The following is a 19,244-nucleotide window of genomic DNA, read 5'->3' on the forward strand; positions in this document are numbered from 1 at the left end:
CACTGACACTGAGGACCCAGCTTTTAGAAACTGTGGAGCGACTTTTGGGCAGATGCTGACATGTGTGTATAACCCCTGATTTTGTGGAGACAGCTGCAGGAACCCGATAGACCAACAGATGGGACACTGAGAGAGCTGAGGAGGAGGTCCATCCACAGTTACCCACATATGCCTATTACCCCTGCAGGGGTAACAACATTTGGTGAGTGGGGACCCAACGTGGGGGAGCAATACGAGTCACCTGATTTGCTGAGCACCGAATTCACCTGACAGAATTATAACTGGCTACTTTTTGGAATTACATTCATACATTATTACATTTTGGGACTTGTATTCTGATTTTTCATTTCATTTTTATTTTTATACACATTTGTGTGGGACTTTACTTTTATTTTTATTTTTATATACGTTCTTATACACATTTGGATGGGACTTTACAACCTAGAAATTGTTTTTCTTTTTATTACACTTACTCTTAATTATATGGTTAGCCATTGTTGGTAGTTACAATTATGTAACATTTTTACTATATACAGTATGTATGCTCTTTAGGTTTCAGCCTTGGCCTGATAGATACGTATATATATATATATATATATATATATATATATATATATATATATATATATATATATATATTTTCCTACACCATATGCAAATTATGTTTATGACAAATCTTGTTTGATCACCTATACATTTTTGCCTTCATTTGTCACATTAGCATTGACTATTTGATTAAGCACACTTTTGCTATATTACACTTATATTCATCACTGACAGTTACATATACACATATCCAGTCCCTATAGGATAGGTACCCCCTCTTCTACTTGTAGACAGGGTACTCACCTACCATTTTTTCTTATACTTATTTGGTTTGACAGGGTAGTGCCAATCACCCCACTTTTTTATCTTTATTTGCTGTAAGTTCCCTCGGGAACCCAATAGGGGGGGCTGCAACCCGCTATTATCCTGAGCGCGGAGCATACCATAAATTTGAGTTCCTATCGGGAAAACCGCTCGTCTGTATGCTATTCTGATGGACCAAAAACCACGCAAGGGCAGCTATTGGCTACTGGCTATTGAACTTCTTTTTTCTAGTCCAGTCGTACGTCATCGCGTTCTAAACGATCGGACTTTGGTGTGATCGTGTGTAGGCAAGTCCGTTTCAGCAGAACTCTGTCAGAACTCCATCAGAAAGACCGTCGGAGTCTATTCTGATGGAGAGTCCGGTCGTGTGTACGCGGCATAAAGGTTCATACATTTGCTAACCACCGGTATATACAGTATCTCACAAAATTGAGTACACCCCTCACTTTTTTGTAAATATTTCACTTTATCTTTTCATGTGACAACACTGAAGAAATTGCACTTTGCTGCAATGTAAAGTAGTGAGTGTACAGCTTGTATAACAGTATACATTTGCTGTACCCTCAAAATAAGTCAACACACAGCCATTAAGCACTTCCGGACTGCCGCACGCCGATGTACGTTTTTACTTTGACGGGGGATATAATTGTTATGGCAGCAGCTAGCTGCCATAACCCCAGTATCCTCGTGTTCGGTCGGCGGTCTGGTTTCTGATAAGAGTGGTCTCTGCAGTGGATTTGTCGCAAGATCACTTTTATCGGGCCCCCCCTCCCACCACACTCCGGTGCCCTCCGCCACTTATCGGATCCGTCGGCAGTGGCGGAGGCAATCGGATCTTCACCCTGGCTGGGCATGGAGACAAGTGAGGAGAAGATGGCCCCCACCCGTCTCCATAACAAGGCATGGCGGAAGCAACATCAAAATGTCACTTCCACCCACAGCTCTTAAAGGGCCATTTTTTAAAATAAATTTTTATTGCATTTACATTTATTTTTTTTATTGCATTTAAGTGTAAATATGAGATCTGGGGTCTTTTTGACCCCAGATCTCATATTTAAGAGGTCCTGTCATGCCTTTTTTCTATTATAAGGGATGTTTACATTCCTTGTAATAGGAATAAAAGTGACACTTTTTTTTTTTTTTTTTTTTTAAAGTGTAAAAATAAAAAATAAAAGGTAAAATAAATAGGAAAATTATTTCTTTTTTTTTAAATGCGCCCCATCCCACCAAGATTGCGTGCAAAAGCAAACGCATATGCGCGTAGCACCCGCATATGAAAACGATGTACAAACCACACATGTGAGGTATCGCCGCGATCAATAGAGAGAGAGCAATAATTCTAGCCCTAGACCTGTAGAATTTTTTAAATGTCGCCTATGGAGATTTTTAAGGGTAAAAGTTTGTCGCCATTCCAGGAGCGGACGCAATTTTGAAGCGTTACATGTTGGGTATCAATTTACTCTGTGTAACATAATTTTTTACAATATAAAACAAATTGGACTTTACTGTTGTCTTATTTTTTAATTCAAAAAAGTGTATTTTTTCCAAAAAAGTGCGCTTGTAAGTCCGCTGTGCAAATATGGTGTGACAGAAAGTATTGCAACGACCCCCATTTTATTCTCTAGGTTGTTAGAAAAAAAAAAGTATAATGTTTGGGGGTTCTAAGTAATTTTCTAGCAAAAAAAACTGTTTTTTAACTTGTAAACAACACATCTCAAAAAGAGGCTCGGTCCTTAAGTGGTTTTAATGTCTAAACCGCTGGCAACAAAAATGAGTACACCCCTAAGTGAAAATGTCTAAATTGGTCCCAATTAGCCATTTTCCCTCCCCGGTGTCATGTGACTCATTAGTGTTACAAGGTCTCAGGTGTGAATGTTGAGCAGGTGTGTTAAATTTGGTGTTATCGCTCTCACTCTCTCATACTGGTCACTGGAAGTTCAAAATAGCACCTCATGGCAAAGAACTGTCTGAGGATCTGAAAAAAAGTTTTTTTGCCCTGCATAAAGATTGCCTAGGCTATAAGAAGATTGCTAAGACCCTGAAACTGAGCTGAAGCATTGTGGCCAAGTGTCAGGGCTGGGCTCAGCCCTTCCTTCTCAAAGCTGGCCACTAAGCTGTCGGCTAATTGCCAGCTCCTATCTCTCCACAGTAACTCACCTGTTGATTATATCCTGCTTGTCAGTCCTGCCTACTTAAGCCATCCAGTCCATATGATCTCTGCCTTCGCCTTGGTCACATCTCTAGAGACGCTTTCCTGTGTTCCTGTTAAAGACTTGACTGGCTGACATTCCTTCTGACTCCAGATCCTGCTTTTTGTTCTACTACGCCCATCTCTGGCTCCCTGACATTTTGGCTTGTCTGACTATCCATTCCGGGTTCCTGAACTCTGGCTATGTTTTGACTATGTTTACTCTGTTTACCTTTTTTATTATTATTAAACAAGTGTGATTTAACTGTACTTCTCTCTCAGTCTGATTCATGGTTTCTGACAGTAGGCAAAGGCCATGAATTCAGAAGATGCATTTAATCCACTTGTTGGTAATATTTTTTCCAGATTGGATGAGCAGGATCACCACATGGATCAGTTTGTCATGGCGTTACAAACGCTCCTGAGTCGCGCAGCTCACCTGGAATCTCCCACTGTGGCTGCTCTGGTACAACCTGTGTTGCAAGCCATCCCTGCGGCTTCTCCAGTCTCTGCGTAGGCACCCGCCTTGAGTATCACCTCTATAGGAGGTATGTCTGGTTCCGCTCCACTTCCCCAGTGATTTGGGGGCAATCCAGTCCAATGCAGAGGGTTTCTCAACCAGGTTAATATATCTTTTAAGATGCTGCCCCAGGTGTTTCCCACAGACAGAAGCAAAGTAGGTTTTGTGATATCTTTGCTTGCTGAAAGAGCCTTGGCCTGGGCAAACCCTCTATGGGAGATGAAAAAACCTGTTGTCTTGAGCTACCCTGAGTTTGTGACTTCTTTTAAAAGGGTGTTTGACATTTCCACATGCTCTTCTTCTGCTGCCAAGTGCCTCATGTCCATCAAACAGAGTTTGAGAACTGTTGCTGATTACGCCATTGAATTCCGTACTCTGGCAGCAGAGGTTGCTTGGAACAATGAGGTCCTCGTGGCTACTTTTTCTCATGGTCTCTTGGATACCATCAAGGATGAGATAGCAGCCTGAGATATACCCACTCAGCTGGAGAGGTTGATCACGTTTGCCATCCTCATTGACTCCAGACTCAGAGAAAGACTCCCTTTTAAGTAGCACTTGCGGAAGCCTCCTGTACATTTGTCTTCGAACTTTGCAGGCCCACCCTTGCCTCCCTCACCTCTCATGCCTCCTGGTACCAAGTTGGTCTGTGAAGATGAACCCATGCACTTGGGCTTCATGCGTCTCTCTGCAGATGAGAGAACCCTTAGGAAGAGGGAGAAATTGTGCCTTTATTGTGGCCAGACAGGTCACTTTTTGAAGTCTTGTCCTAACCGTCCAGGGAACGCCAGAACCTTGAGGTTCTGTCACAGACAGACCTTAGGTGGCATTGTTTCATTCCCAGTTATGCAGAAGGATAAGCCCCTGGTTTCAGTTACCCTTTCTTGGGCTGAGTCATCTGTCAGGATACAGGCTCTAATTGACTCTGGGGCTGCAGGCTTGTTCATTAAAGCTGCCTTTGTATCAAAGCACTCAATTCCGCTGCAGCTGTGTGACACTCCACTTGCTCTTGAAGGAAGACCTCTACAGCCTGCCCATGTGACTCATGAGACTGTTCCATTGTTCATGGCCGTAGGGGCTCTTCACCATGAGATAATCCAATTCCAAGTTATTTCCATCACCTATCGGTTATCCTTGGTTGCAGAGGCACAATCCCTCTTTTGATTGGCTCCATGCTGAGGTTCTCTCCTGGTCGCCACAATGCAGTAAGACATGCTTCCAGAAGGTATCCAAGGTCCTGTGCACCTCTTCACTCTCCTCCCTGCCGGAGGAGTACTGCGATTTTAGCGATGTCTTTGACAAAGGTCAAGCCATTAGTTTGCCTCCACACCGGTCATATGATTGCGCAATTGACCTTCAACCTGGTGCTATACCTCCTTGTGGCTGGGTTTACCCTTTGTTGGTCTTGGAGGATAAGGCCATGGAGGAGTATATTGCAGATGCACTTTCTCAAGGTTTCATCCGCAAATCCCCGTCTCCTGCTGGTGCTGGTTTCTTTTTTGTGAAGAAGAGTGGTGAACTGAGACCTTGTATTGATTAAAGGGGTCTCAATCATTTCACGATTCAGAATGCTTATCCAATTCCATTGATTACCAAGTTATGTGACCGCCTCAAGGCAGAAACGGTTTTCACAAAGCTTGATTTGAGAGGGGCATAAATCTTATGAGGATTAAGGAGGGTGTCGAGTGGAAAACTGTGTTTAATACCAGAACAGGCCATTATGAGTACCTCGTAATGCTTTTTGGCCTTTGTAACGCCTCTGCAGTTTTCCAGGAATTTATTTACAATGTCCTCCGACATTAGTTGCAGTTATGTGTAGTGGTTTATCTCAACAATATCCTCATATTTTCCAAGTCCCTGGGGAGCCAGCACACAGATGTCTGTCGTGTGCTTCAGAAACTGAGAGAACAATCTCTATTGTAAATTGGAGAAGTGTGAATTCCATCGTGAACAGGTTAAATTCCTGGGTTATGTAATTTCCACTTCTTTCCTAAGTGGGAAGCTGAAGATTTGATCAGCTCAAATGGCCTTGTTGAGTCAGATACAAGGAAGGCAAGGCCTATGATCTCCAGGAGACACATGTGAATTAATTTACTTAAGGTGGGGGTCCCTAGAGAGGAAACAGAGCATTGCTTAAGAAGTGGAAGTAAGTGGTTGGAGTGGTAGATTCAGTCACATGAACTGTTTCTGTTGCCAAAAATGGGCCATTTTGCAAGAATGTGCCATGCTGTGAAGATTGGCAACAGCAGGCCTGTATTCTTCCCAGGACAGCACGAAGAGACATGCAAGTTTATTTGTTGTTCTGGAAGTCGATGCCTTTCTGTGAAAGTGTTTCAAGGCAACAGAGGGCACCCTACAATAGTTTTGCAGTTAGAAACGGGCAGATAGAGAAATGTGAGCAGTGAGCTATTTTTGTAGCACAGTTGGAAGGAACATATAATCTGCTTTGTCTCACTCTTTTCAGGTACTGAGCATCGAGAGGTGAAGCGAGCAGAGCAGATGACCAGGCTAGATGGAATGAGGCCAACCAGAAGAGAGTCTGAGGAAGATGCGGTTGATTTCTGAATTGGAGTGGACTTTCATCTGAGCATTTCCTTATGACCAAGAGGACAAGAGACTTTCATCTGGGACTTTCTTTCCGCAGACTGCCAAGAACATTTCAACCCTACTTAAAAGTAATGTTGCAGCCTTCCAGGGACAACAAAACAAAAGTCTGACCACCCAGAAGATATGGGGGTCGAAAGGGAATTTTTTCCTCCCATTTACAATATGGGGGGGTTTATTTTGTGCTTTCCTGGAAAAAGGCTTTAAGAGATGTTGAAGTTTCCTATATTATGCTATAAAGTCAAGAGGTGGTATGTGTTGCTATGGCCATTTGTATTGTTTTGATAGCCATAATATGGAGTTAGATATATTTCTGAGACCATATGTTTTCAAGGATGCCAGCCCCCCCCCCCCCCCCCACATTGATATGTAAATAAACCAGTTGTATAGGTTTTGGAGCTGAGCAGAGGAAGTTGATATATACAGGAAGTTGGTGGGAGGGGCTTGGGGTCTTTTGAAAGAAACATGTGGTCGGACAGTGGTGTTTGGAAGGACGAGAAGGCAAGACATGTGTGTTGGAAGCTCGAGGACTATGAAGATGTTTTAAGTTGGAATTTGAGCAAGTAACCATGAAGGATATTACATCTTGACCCCTCCTCTGCCTTTTTTGGTAGAGATAGGATTACTGTCTTCTATCCTGTTCAACCTAAGCTGTGCCATAAATGTGGAGTTAAGGGACATTTCTCCTCTAAATGTCCAGAACAGAAGTGTTCTTTGTGTCAGGAACTGGGGAATCTGGCAAGGGACTGTAACATCATTAAATGTAACCTATGTGATAAGGTTGGTCGCCTTTATAGCTGGTGCCCTGAGGCTTTGCACAATAAGCCAGAGCTAGTGGAGGAATTCTTCCGTCTGGATAAAGAAGAGTCTGGGCTGGCAGAGGTTGTACCAGGAGATCCTAGTGTCTCTGTCCCATCAGAATCTGTGTCTGTGAGGCCCTCTGTGGTGTCGGTGTCCCCCCAGTCTGTGGTTCCTCAGTCAGCATCAGAAAGTGTGGTTGTCAAGTCTGTGTCTGCACCTATTGTTTCTCCTAGTGTAGTGAAGGCAGTGGAGGGTGCTGGGCCAGCACGTATGGTGGTGCCAACCCCTCCTCCACAGCATGGCAGAAGTGCGGCTGGAGGTCGGCAGACACCGAGGGATGGATTGGATGATGGTGGAGGGAGAGGTGGGAAGGGGAAGGGAATGAGGGTGGCTGGTGCAGAATGCAAGGTGAATGATGTGGAAGTCGGGGTGAATGATGTGAAAGTCGGGGGGGTTTCCGAATAGCATCCTGATGGTGACTAAATCTCAAAATGTTTCTTAGCCTGGATTGTGTTTAAGTTGAGGTTTGGGGTTTGTAGTCTCCTTTTTGTTGTCCTTAAAATATATTTCTTTCTATGTTATCTTGTCAGGAAACGTTTTTCTTTACTTCCCCCAACGTTGCCTCAATCCAAATCTGGTTCTTCCTACTGATCCTCTCCCCCACCTTTTCTGGACCTATTTCTTTAACTAGTGTACCAGGTTCTTTATCTGCAAATATTACCTCCCTAAGGGGCCACTAGCACTATCATTTTTGCTCTTCATTTTTTGTTATTTCTATTAGATGATTTAGCCCCTCATGGGCATTGTGGTTGTTATTTCCTTTTTTTTTTTTGCCTGTTTTCTTTTCACTATTTTTATTGATTTAAATGTATATAAAAATACAGGTTACATTCAAAAATAGGTACGGTCTGTCAGGTGAGAGAACCGAGGTGATACAGGTATTCAGCAAACACATTTAGAAAAACTTGAACAAAACATGGCAGAGGTATTAGTCATACTAGCCCCCGTGAAGATATTACTTGGGGTCCAAGGGCGACCAGGGAGACTAGATTGTTAGAGCCCGCTGACCAATAGCAACGGGAAAACATTCCAAATCAAGCGAACAAAGATAAAATTAGTGCTTGAAAAGGAGGTTGATTGATCAGGTAAGGATGTCTCTCCACCCCAAGGGGAACTCACTGTGGAGAGGACGGGCCTGGATAAATCCTCTAGATAATAAAATTGTCGCTAGAATGGATCATGTCTGCTCTGTTCTGCCCTTTAGGTTTCATAGTAGTGGCTGTGGTGCTAAACGTAGTCATAGAATAAACAATCAGGTCGGAATGTTCTGGCCTTAGCCTCTGCATTCAACAATGCTATTAAAAAAAAAAAAGGATAAGAAAGAAAAAAAAAAATTTCGGGCTAACTTGCACCTGTATCCAATGAACCAGTACAGATGCTTCATTGCCATGTTAAGAATAAGAAAGAAGGAAAGAGAGAGGGGAAAAGAAAAGTGAGCAACAGTAATGCCCCGTACACACGGTCGGATTTTCCGACAGAAAATGTGTGATCGGAGCGTGTTGTCGGACATTCCGACCGTGTGTGGGCTCCATTGGACATTTTCCATCGGATTTTCCGACACACAAAGCTTGAGAGCAGGCTATAAAATTTTCCGACAACAAAATGCGATTGCGTCAATTCTGACCCTGTGTGGACAATTCCGACGCACAAAGTGCCACGCATGCTCAGAAGAAATTCCGAGACAGAACAGCTCGGTCTGGTAAAATTAGCGTTCGCAATGGATACAGCACTTTCGTCACGCTGCAATGTAAAAAATGGTTTAATACAGCGCACTCTCTTCATCTTTATAATGTGAGAAGAATGAAGTAGTTTTGCTGCTCATATTCACACAGACTTCTCACAAACTTCTTTCTTTATTATTTATCGGGATTCCCTCAATATATTTTGATTTGTCACATCTGACCAATTTTTTTTTTTGTTTGTTTTTAATTGTAAAAAATTTTGTTTCAAGGCTGTTTTTTTTTTTTTTTTTTGGCGTTTTAGTCCAGAATATTTTTGTGTGTGTTTTGTGTATCAAGTTACCACAACACCATTGAAATCTTGTATTATTTAATCTCAATGAGATTGTTTGGTGTTGGTGTCTCTTGTTAATTTCACATTGTATTTTTGAAATGTACCTGCTTCCTCACAAACTGTTTTTTTTAAGGAAAACAAACATAGGCAAGTATAATTGAACCAAAAATTCCTTTATTAAGGGCTCACAACCAAACAAAGAGGGAGGCAACACTGGAGAAACAGCAGAAATTGGTAAAGCCTTTGGCCCCCAGGGCACACATCAATTATTTTACTACAAAACTGGTGGCCTGAGGAGTCCATATCTAAGGGAGTGCAGTCTGGTCCAGAAGTCACAGAGATCCGGAAAGCAGCAGATGACATCTGTGTCCCCAGGCTGTGGTCATACAAGAGACTGCCTCTTTTGTCAGACCAGACGGAACCCAGGGTCCTCACTCTCTGGTCTTCCTTCCACGCTTCCTTCCATGCTGTGGCTGTGGTGGTGGAGTTGTGGCAGCAGGAGGAGGAGGATGGTCCAACTCAATCACGTCGGTAGTGAGTGTGATTTCACCACTCACCCCCTTAGTTAGGACTTTATAAATAAGTTTCTCACACATGAGGCGTTGGCCCTCCTGCATGCCCTTCAGTTTGGTGGCAGCCATGCAGGCAAAGGCCTCTTCAGGAGTGGGTAAGGCTCTGAGGAATGCAGAAGCCTCCTGAATGAGCCTGAGCGCTGAATCCTGCACGTGACTCCCCTTCCTCGGTCTTTTGTATGGAAGGCGGAGGGGAGGAACCTGCGATTCTGTCAGGCTCCGACTGGTCCAAGGCTTCTCCTGGCTACCACTTAGCCCTGCCTCCTCCTGGCTGCCACTAACCCCCGCCTCCTCCTGGCTGCCACATTCCACAGCCTCCTCCTGTGTGCCACATTCCAGAGCCTCGTCCTGGCTGAGGTCTTCCTGTGTATGAAAAAGGGACATAGTTTTAGTTTTTTCTTCATCAATCACACACAATTGTCACCTCATGACTGTTGCAAATTGAATGTTAAGAAATATAACTGATGATCATTCTGAGCCCAGCATTTTTCATTCTTGTCCCAAATCTTTTTGCCCACTACTGTCTATTGATATGTAAAACACTTTAATAAATCTGCAATTAGTGATCAATAATAACATCTAGTAAAGATCATTTATTTATTGACCAGAAATCTGTAGAAGAATCCTATACCTGGCTCAAGCTGGGCTCCTCCACTTCTTCCTGGCTGGAAGGCCCAGGTTGGACATCGGAAGCCTCAGCTGGGGTAGAAGGAAGAGTGGAAGGAAGGGTTGAGAGGGATTCCCTGACTCCAGTGTGGTCTGACAGAAATTGCAGTCTCTCATAGTACCACAGCCTGGGGACATAAACGTCATCTGCTCCAGCTCCTGATCTCTGGGAATCCGTGACCTTCTTGCGCTCCCTAAGATAAGTGCTCCTCAGGCCACCAATTTTGCTTTTTAAATAGGGGATGGTTGCTGTGGGGACCACCAGCATCACCAACTCCAGCAGTTTCTCCAGCCCTGCCTGCCTCTTTTGTTTATTATTATAATGCGGATGTTTCACCTGCTACAGACAGGGCAGCTCCCTGTACTTGTCTATGAACAAGGGGAGGAAGTTGTGGTCATTGAAGCCATCCATTTTTTCTGCAAAACACAGCACGAGACAAACCCTAATGTCAGGCAAAACTCTCCTAATCTTGTTACAATATAGGCCTCAATCTTGAAGCAGTATAGGCCCAAGTTTTGCTCTTACCTTCGTTATCTCGATCTCCGATACTCCTTCCTCCGCTCACAGATCGTACGTACTACGCACGCGTGTTACGCTTTATACACACTGCGCATGTGTGTAACTCCGCCTGCCCCTGATGTTCTTTCTAGTCTATTCCCCGCCCCTTTTCGTTTGGCGCAGTGGGGGAAGAGCACATGGCGGAGACACAGCAGGTGCGTGCTAATTATAGCAACGAGGAGGAGGGGGAGGAGGGGGAGGAAAGCCCGGATCCGGAAACATCTGGATCCAGAAGGAGACGATTTAAGGCCTCAAATATGTCCTTTGGGGAGATGTTGGAGATGGTCGACATCCTGGACATCCTGGCCGACTATGATGGAAAGTATGGACCTTACCCCAACCCCAATGTCCGAAAGGCCAAGATAATGGCGAAAGTGGTCAAGAGTCTGCACCGGAACGACGGGGTACTGGGGTACGACGATCGAAAGATCAGCTCAGGAAGTGGTGGTCGGACCTCAAATTAAGAGAACACGAGCAGTACAGAAAGATCCGGAGAGTGCTGCAAAAAAGTAAGTAGTTGTGCTGTGTTCCTATTCTTTTTATGTTTATTACGTTCGTGCTGCTCCATGTGCTTTTCTTAACTGTTATCCAGTTTAAAATGGCAACTTTCATGTTCATGGGCACATTATTCGTTCGTATCAAACATTTTTCTTTCGGCCTATAAAACACCATTGTTTTGGCCATATGCATTTGACCACATTTTTTAGGGCCTACTTGTATGAAAATAATTTGGTTGTGTAGATGGGTTTGTTACTAGAATGAAATGCAAACTCGATTCTGTGTAAGGAGAGGACAATCAGCAGCAGTTTTCACATCTGGACACTGGAGCACTAGTGTGGTACACAAGAACACCCTTTTTATTAGGGGTCCCACACAGGTGCTCCAGTGTCTACTATAGGGGGGTCTACATCTGTGAAGCTTGTACAAAACAGGTATAGTATTGAAGCTTGTGTCAGGGAAGACCAGCCAGTACTCAAGATGGCCGAAGGAGAGGTCGACCTGTGACCTCAGCCTGTCAGGGAAGACCAGCCAGTACTCAAGATGGCCAACGGAGAAGTCGACCTGTGACCTCAGCCTCTGCCAGAACACCTTCGGTGCACCTGTGTGCACATTACCAAGAGGCTATTTAAACTTGGTCTGTGCTTGCATCCAGTGCTGTCTATTCTACAGCATTCCCGTGTTTTCCTGCCTGCTTTACCCGTGATACCTGCACCTGTTTAACCGACCCGGCTTGCCTCTGACTCTGCTACCTGCTGCCTGCATCTGACCCGGCTTGTTCTGACTCCGCATCTGCCTGCTCCTTCCACTACCACGCTGCCAGCCCGTTGCCGACCCTGCCTGCATCCAGACTACGCTCCTGCCTCTGCTTCTGTTCCTGACGTTCCCGCCAGTGTTTGACCCGGCTTGCCTGACCTGCATCTTCCGCTCATTGGAGAACCCTGCTCCAGCACCGTGCCACCTGCTCCTGTTCTACATTACAGTGAAGACGAACTGTTTGGCACTTGTGCGACTCTGCACTTCTGCTCCTCCTGTCTACTCTATCAGGGGGCCAGAATCAGAGGAGCAAGAGAGGCCACTCCCTGCATATCAGGCTCTACCGTCAGGTACATGACAGCTTGACAAAGGACACTACAAATTCTACATCTTGGAACTCTGCCAAAACAGACAATTGTACACCACTTCCAAGCAATGTTTCATATTTATAGTTCTGCCATCAAATATCTGTGTGCTAAGTATACCATTTTTTTAACATGGGGAGAAAAGACTCGGAGGACACCCCTCATCTGAGGAGACCGGAGACCCCCACCTCTAGAAGAAGGGGAAATCCTCCAAAGACAAGAAGAGCAGGAGGAGGAAGATGTGGTGGAAATTAGCACCACAACAGGTGAGTGTCTGCGACCACAGGCTCAGGTAAGAGATGGATGCCGGCATATTTATAATACATGTTTTTTTTTGGTTTTTATCTTTTTAGGTGATCGTGATGTTGTGGATCCAGGGCATTTCACCTCGGAAAGTGCACAGATCATGATCGGGGAGATCATGGGGTGTAATGTTGCATTGGAAAACATCCAGAAAAACATAAATGATGTTATTCAAAAAAATAATAACATCATCGATGTTTTGGGGAGAGTTTTAAACCCCTCCAAATCCCTTTATTTTATGGTGTACTACAATTTTTTAATTTTTTGTCTAATTGTAGAAAAGCCAAATTTTGAGGATGCACACAGTGTGTCAACATGTGCTATCTGCCATCACGGGAGATCAATGGACGCGTTTTGGGGGTGCAACCCCTTCCTCAATAATAAAGTAGATGTGAGGAAGGGGTGGCTCCTCCAAACCACGTCCCTTGATCCCCCGTGATGGCAGGTAGCACATGTTGACATTCAGGTATATGTGTGCATCTTCAAAATTTGGCTTTTTCGGGGGTGACTTCACCCCATCTGAACGCAATATCAAACACAGTTCCTAAATACTCATGTCTGATATTGCTTTCAAGTTCTACCAAATGTGAACTTTGTAAGTTCAAGATTTGTGTCTTTCTTGTGTGTTTTTAAACATGCCTGTTTTACCTTTAATTGACATTTCTACTTTTTCTAATGCCACCCCAAAAATTGTTATACAACAAACATGTTGGTTTGTTTTAAAAACATTTTCTAAATGCACATGTGATTGCGCAGGTATTAAAAAGATTGTTAATCAAGAATGTGTGGATTATTGTCTCAACGCTACAACACTTTTGGGGTGCTCTAATTGGTGTTTTCTGTGACAATGGGTATTATTTCCTAAGGGAAAATCCACTTTGCACTACAAGTGCAGTTTCAACTGCACTTGTAGTGCAAAGTGTCTTTGCCTTTAGTAAATAACACCCAACAGTGCTTTGTATAAGGTTACACAATCACGCCATTTTCAGGACTCACCACATTTCTGTCAGGGTCAGCTAAAACAAACACAAGCAGGAAAGTCACCAAAGATTTGCTTAATGTTTTTTTATTTGATAAAGGTTTCACACATTGTCTGGCATATTGATAGCCCCCCTACCCGCAAAGAATTCAAGGTATCTTAGCCGGACATCACGGGCACTCAGGGAGGGCAAGCCAGGACGGCCACTTTCAAGCGCCGTCAGGGTTGGTTCATTTTGAATTCCGGCCTCAGGCCCAACTGAGCCAGCATAGTTGGCAGAATGTTGCCGTAAAAAGTTGTGTAGAACACAGTACGCCAGGATAATATGATTCAGTTTACACTCCGCCATATGTATGGGTGTAAGAAATAGGCGGAACCGGCTGGCCATGATTCCAAATGTGTTCTCCACCACTCTTCTGGCTCTGGCCAGCTGGTAATTAAAAACCCTCTGGTCCGGGGTGAGGGTCCTCATCGGTAATGGCCGCATAAGATGGTCCCCCCAGCGCAAAGGCTTCATCCGCAATGAAGACGAATGGGAGTCCTTCCACATTGTCTTCTGGAGGTGGCAAGTCCAAGCTGCCGTTCTGGAGATGCCTGTAGAACTCGGTCTGGGCGATGACTCCACCATCGGACATCCGGCCATTCTTCCCCACGTCCACATACTGGAACTCATAAGTAGCCGACACCACTGCCAACGTCACAACACTATTGAACCCCTTATAATTATAATAGTACAACGCTGAGTTGGGTGGAGGGATGATGTGGACGTGTTTCCCATCAATTGCCCCTCCGCAGTTAGGAAAGTCCCACCACTGGGCAAAGTGGGAGGCCACAGTCTGCCATTCCTGTGGCGTGGAAGGAAACTGTTGAGGAAAACCAAAAAAAATTAGTCTTTTTGCACATAAACATGGAAAGCTGATTAGACACAAACATTCTTGGCCAACATCAAGATAACATTTATTTATGGGAATTTTTAAAGACCAAAGTATAAGGTACAACTATCATATTCCCCCTCCCCCCTCTCATGGGCCATTTCTAACATTATAGGGGGGGAGCTCTTGGCCAGGTAACCCTTTCCACTTCATTAAGAGATGAATGCCTAAATAATAGGTATTACTTTGAACAGCCCCTCCTTAGTTACACTATTGGCAGCCCACTGGACAGGTAAGAAGTGTCATAATACAAAGATATAAATACACATTGTACACATTTTAGCACATTTGGACATTCTGCTATTACCTATCATGATAATAATAGGGTACAAAAAATGTAAACAGTACCATTTGAAAGTATACAGGCAGGCCCTTGCACTACATGCTTTGGGGAATTCATCCATAAATCTGACCACTAAAGAGATGGGTATAGTGTGTATTGGTTTGGCCAAGTCAGCAGATAGATGATTGAGAATAGATAGAGATATGTTATCAGCTGACTTGGGGCAGTTGGGGGAGGGAGGGTTCCAAATTTTTTGGGGACCCCCAAAAAAAGCCTCTGGAACTCTGCATGAATTTAAAGCACAAATCACATTTCAAAACATTTTAGGGGGTGTTTGGGGTAAAGCACTACTATGGAGCTGATAAAATACATTGTTAAGTGACTACATGAGGTGAATATAGGGCCTGGAGAGCATGCTGGGGAGGTAAGTGAAGGCAAATATGTATGAAGGACAAAAAAAAATTACAAAAAAATCCAGCATGCATGAGAACAAAGGGGACATTCACAGCATATTACAATCATGGTAATTAGGGAACGAGGAAAGAAATACAATATATTATCAAACATTAAATACAATAAAATGTGATATTAAAGGATAAAAATTTACCTTAATATACTCCTTCTGCAGGACCTGGATGATGGCAGAACAGGTCTCCGAGATAATGATACCCAGAGCCTGGGGGGAGATGCCTGTCGAGAACTTGAGGTCCTGCAGGCTTCTCCCTGTCGCCAAGTACCGCAGGGTGGCGACAAGCCTCTGCTCTGGAGTGATGGCTTGCCTCATGCAGGTATCCTGCCTGCTAATATAGGGGGTCAGCAAAGCCAACAAACGGTGAAATACGGGTTCCGTCATCCTGAGAAAGTTCCTGAAATCATCAGGATTATTCTCACGGATCTCACGGAGCAAAGGCATATGACAGAACTGGTCACGCTGAAGCAACCAATTCTTGGTCCATGGACTGGACTTGTGTCAAGGTCAGGACCCCAACACCAAGCCCCCGCACAGCATGAACTCTACGAAGAGTACGTATACGCAACATGACTAGAAAACGGTCGGATGCTCAGAACAAAGTGACAGAACGCACTGAAGAACAGCAAGGCCTGTGAAGAGGGACCTGAAAAACAGTAACGAACGAACAAGAACACAATGACAAGTCACGCGTAGCTTGCTTGCATGCACTGAAGAGCAGATACAAACCCACAAGCACAAACTGAACAGCAGAAAACGATCTGAAAACCACGAGTCGGAAAAAGCGTGAATCGTCTCTCACCAAACTTTTACTAACAGGAGATTAGCAAAAGGAGCCCGAAGGGTGCCGCGCTTGGTTCTGAACTGGCCTTTTCTAGTCTCGTCGTACGTGGTTTACATCACCGCGTTCTTGGCGATCGGAAATTCCGACAACTTTGTGCGACCGTGTGTACGCAAAACAAGTTTGAGCCAACATCCGTCAGAAAAAATCCTAGGATTTTGTTGTCGGAATGTCTGATCAATATCCGACCGTGTGTACGGGCCATAAGACTGATAGTATCAGCAAGAGGAAAGAAAGGTCACATAGAGCATGCTGGATTACGCGGGGACATCCGCTAACCTGGAAGTATCTGTATTCCTATGTATTTAGCACAGGGCTCCCAAATCAGTTTAAATTTGTGGCCTTTGTCGAGCAGCTTGCTAACAATCTTCTCCTGGGCCATGATCCAGGAGATCTTGTGTTTCATCGCAATTATTGGCACCGACTGTCTTTTCCAGTGCCTGGAAATAGTGATTTTTGCACCCAAAAACATGTAAAAGATCAAAGATTGTGTTTGTTTGGAGATGTCATCTACTTGGACGTTGAGAAGTGCTATTTCCGGAACCTGTGAGACAGCCACTCCTGTGATTTTCCGTAGTATGTAACAGAAGCTGTTCCAGAAGTTTCTGAGTCGTGGGCACGTCCACCAAACATGGAATAGAGACCCCTCATGGCCACATTCCCTGAAGCACAATGGGGATGAATCTGGAAAGATTTTGGCCAGGGTGGTAGGCACTCGGTACCAACGTGCGGTCATTTTAATGCTAGCTTCCATAAGGGAGATGTTCAAGATGCCCTTGAAGGATCTGTGAAAGCATCGATACCAATTATTCAAGTCCCACTCAACTGCCAGGTCTTGTTCCCACATTCGGGCGTAGGTAGGTTTGCTATCACTATTGGCAAGTGAGGTGTAGATAATGGAGATAACCCACCTTCTGATCCTTTATGTTGGAGCACCATGTCTCGTAAGCAGTTAGATTAGGGGGTTCAGAGATATCGGGCCATTTGGCATGAAGGAAATGAGTAATTAGTAGCAATCTATATCTTTCCGAGTCAGGCATTTCTAATTTATTCTTGCAGAAACCGAAAGTGAGGGGCCCATTGGAGTTTAGGAAGTGTCCAATTCGGTAGAGGCCTTTATCAAGACACCATTTGAATGCATGTATGTTTTGGCCTGGGGGAAATTCTGGGTTGTTAAATAAGTGGGCAAGTGGGCGAATGTAAGAGGCTAGGGAGGCATTTTTTTGCAGCCTATCCCACAAGGACATTGAGTGAGAGAGTGTTGGGACTAATATCGCCAGTCTAAGGAGGGGATGAGCCCAGAGCAAGAAATCTATGGTGTGTCGCGGTGTCGCTTGCCGTTCCATCTGTAGCCAGTCTGGTTTAGGGCCCCTGGAATATGCTATGGATATTTGAGTGATTTGCGCTGCTTGGTAATACCACCAAATGTTAGGAAGAGCTAGTCCTCCTTGGGTTTTTAGTCTGTAAAGTGTTTCCTTGGAGCATCTTCTACCCTTGGATCCCCAGGTGAATTTCAGAATGGAAGATTGGAAGTGCAGGAGTTGCGCTTTCTTAATTGGGATAGGAAGAGAATGGAAGATATACAGGAGACGAGGAAGCAGGGTCATTTTTATGGAGTTCACTCTGCCCAGCCAGGATAGATCATGTTTGGACCACGTGGACATATTTGCTTCAAGTTTTTTGAACATCGGGGGGTAATTGACAACGAATAGCGTGTTGTATCTAGGAGTCAGGTTGATGCCTAAATAAGGAATATGTGTAGAGCACCAGGTGAAAGGAAAATGTGTCTGTAGGCGTTTAAGAAGGTCTGGGATGTTGAGATGTTTAGGGCTGTGGATTTGGAGACATTCCTTTCGGTGGTGGTCTCATATGGTGTCCATTAAACAGGGGATTGAAGGGGACTACATTATGTCTGAGAGTCTACATATGGACTCACAATTCAAGATTTTGACACTTTTACTTACCTATCATCCTGTTCTTTACATCACTTTTCACCCAATAAGGAGGACTGTTTGGCATCAGATGTTTTATGCTGTACATGCTTTTATATTTCTCTTCTGTAAAAAGGAGGACTGTTTACTATCAGATACTTGATGCTGTACATGTTAGGAGAACTTTTTCTCAGTAGATATTTATGTTATGCATATTAGTTAAGTGCGACTCTGTTCCAGGTTATGTTGTTTTTTTGTGATATCAAACATTTGAGTTGCTGCTGTTTATTTAAATTTTCACTTTTAATTTTCACTTTTTATTTGGAAGCACGGTTTTTCTCCCACATACATTCTAGTATCATCTGTTTGCCAAGGTTGACTGGGTCAGGGCCTGATTCTGTGTGTAGTGTGGGGGGCCAGTGAGTCCAGTGAGGCTAGAAGTGAAGCATAGTAGACAGAAGTGGAGGATAGGGGTGATTTTGTCATAGTGGTCGTCGGTAGCAAAATAGAGAAGAGAAGGGTTGAAATTACGTAAGTTTCTGCAGGTAACTTTTAGGTGGTTGGATGGAGAGGAGGTGGAGGAGAGGGAGAGAGTGAAACTAATAAGGTAGTGATCAGAGAGAGGGAATGAATAGTTGGAGAGGTTGCATGGAGTGCATAGGTGGGAGAAAACAAGGTCAAGGGTATTGCCTTCAGAGTGAATAGGAGCATGTATCCATTGCACTGGCAATCAAGCACTGGCTGTAATCAGGTCCTTGCTGTAAACTAGTGCTGGCTGTAATTAGGTGCTGTCTGTAATCTGGCACTGGATATAGTCAGGAACTCTATGTTTTTTGGCACTTGCTGTACTTAAGCAATGGCTGAAATTAGACACTGGCTGAAATCTGGCACTATCTGACTGTAATCTGCCATTGGCTGTGATCAGGTAGGTACACTGTGAAGAGGTAGGGACACTGTGATCTGATAGCAGCACTGTGAGCTCTGATCTCATGCTCTTGAGTTGCAAAATGGGGTACATTGTTGGGTTTATAAACACT

Source organism: Aquarana catesbeiana, linkage group LG01 (genome assembly GCF_042186555.1).
Source record: "Aquarana catesbeiana isolate 2022-GZ linkage group LG01, ASM4218655v1, whole genome shotgun sequence".
NCBI classification, from domain to species: Eukaryota; Metazoa; Chordata; class Amphibia; order Anura; family Ranidae; genus Aquarana; species Aquarana catesbeiana.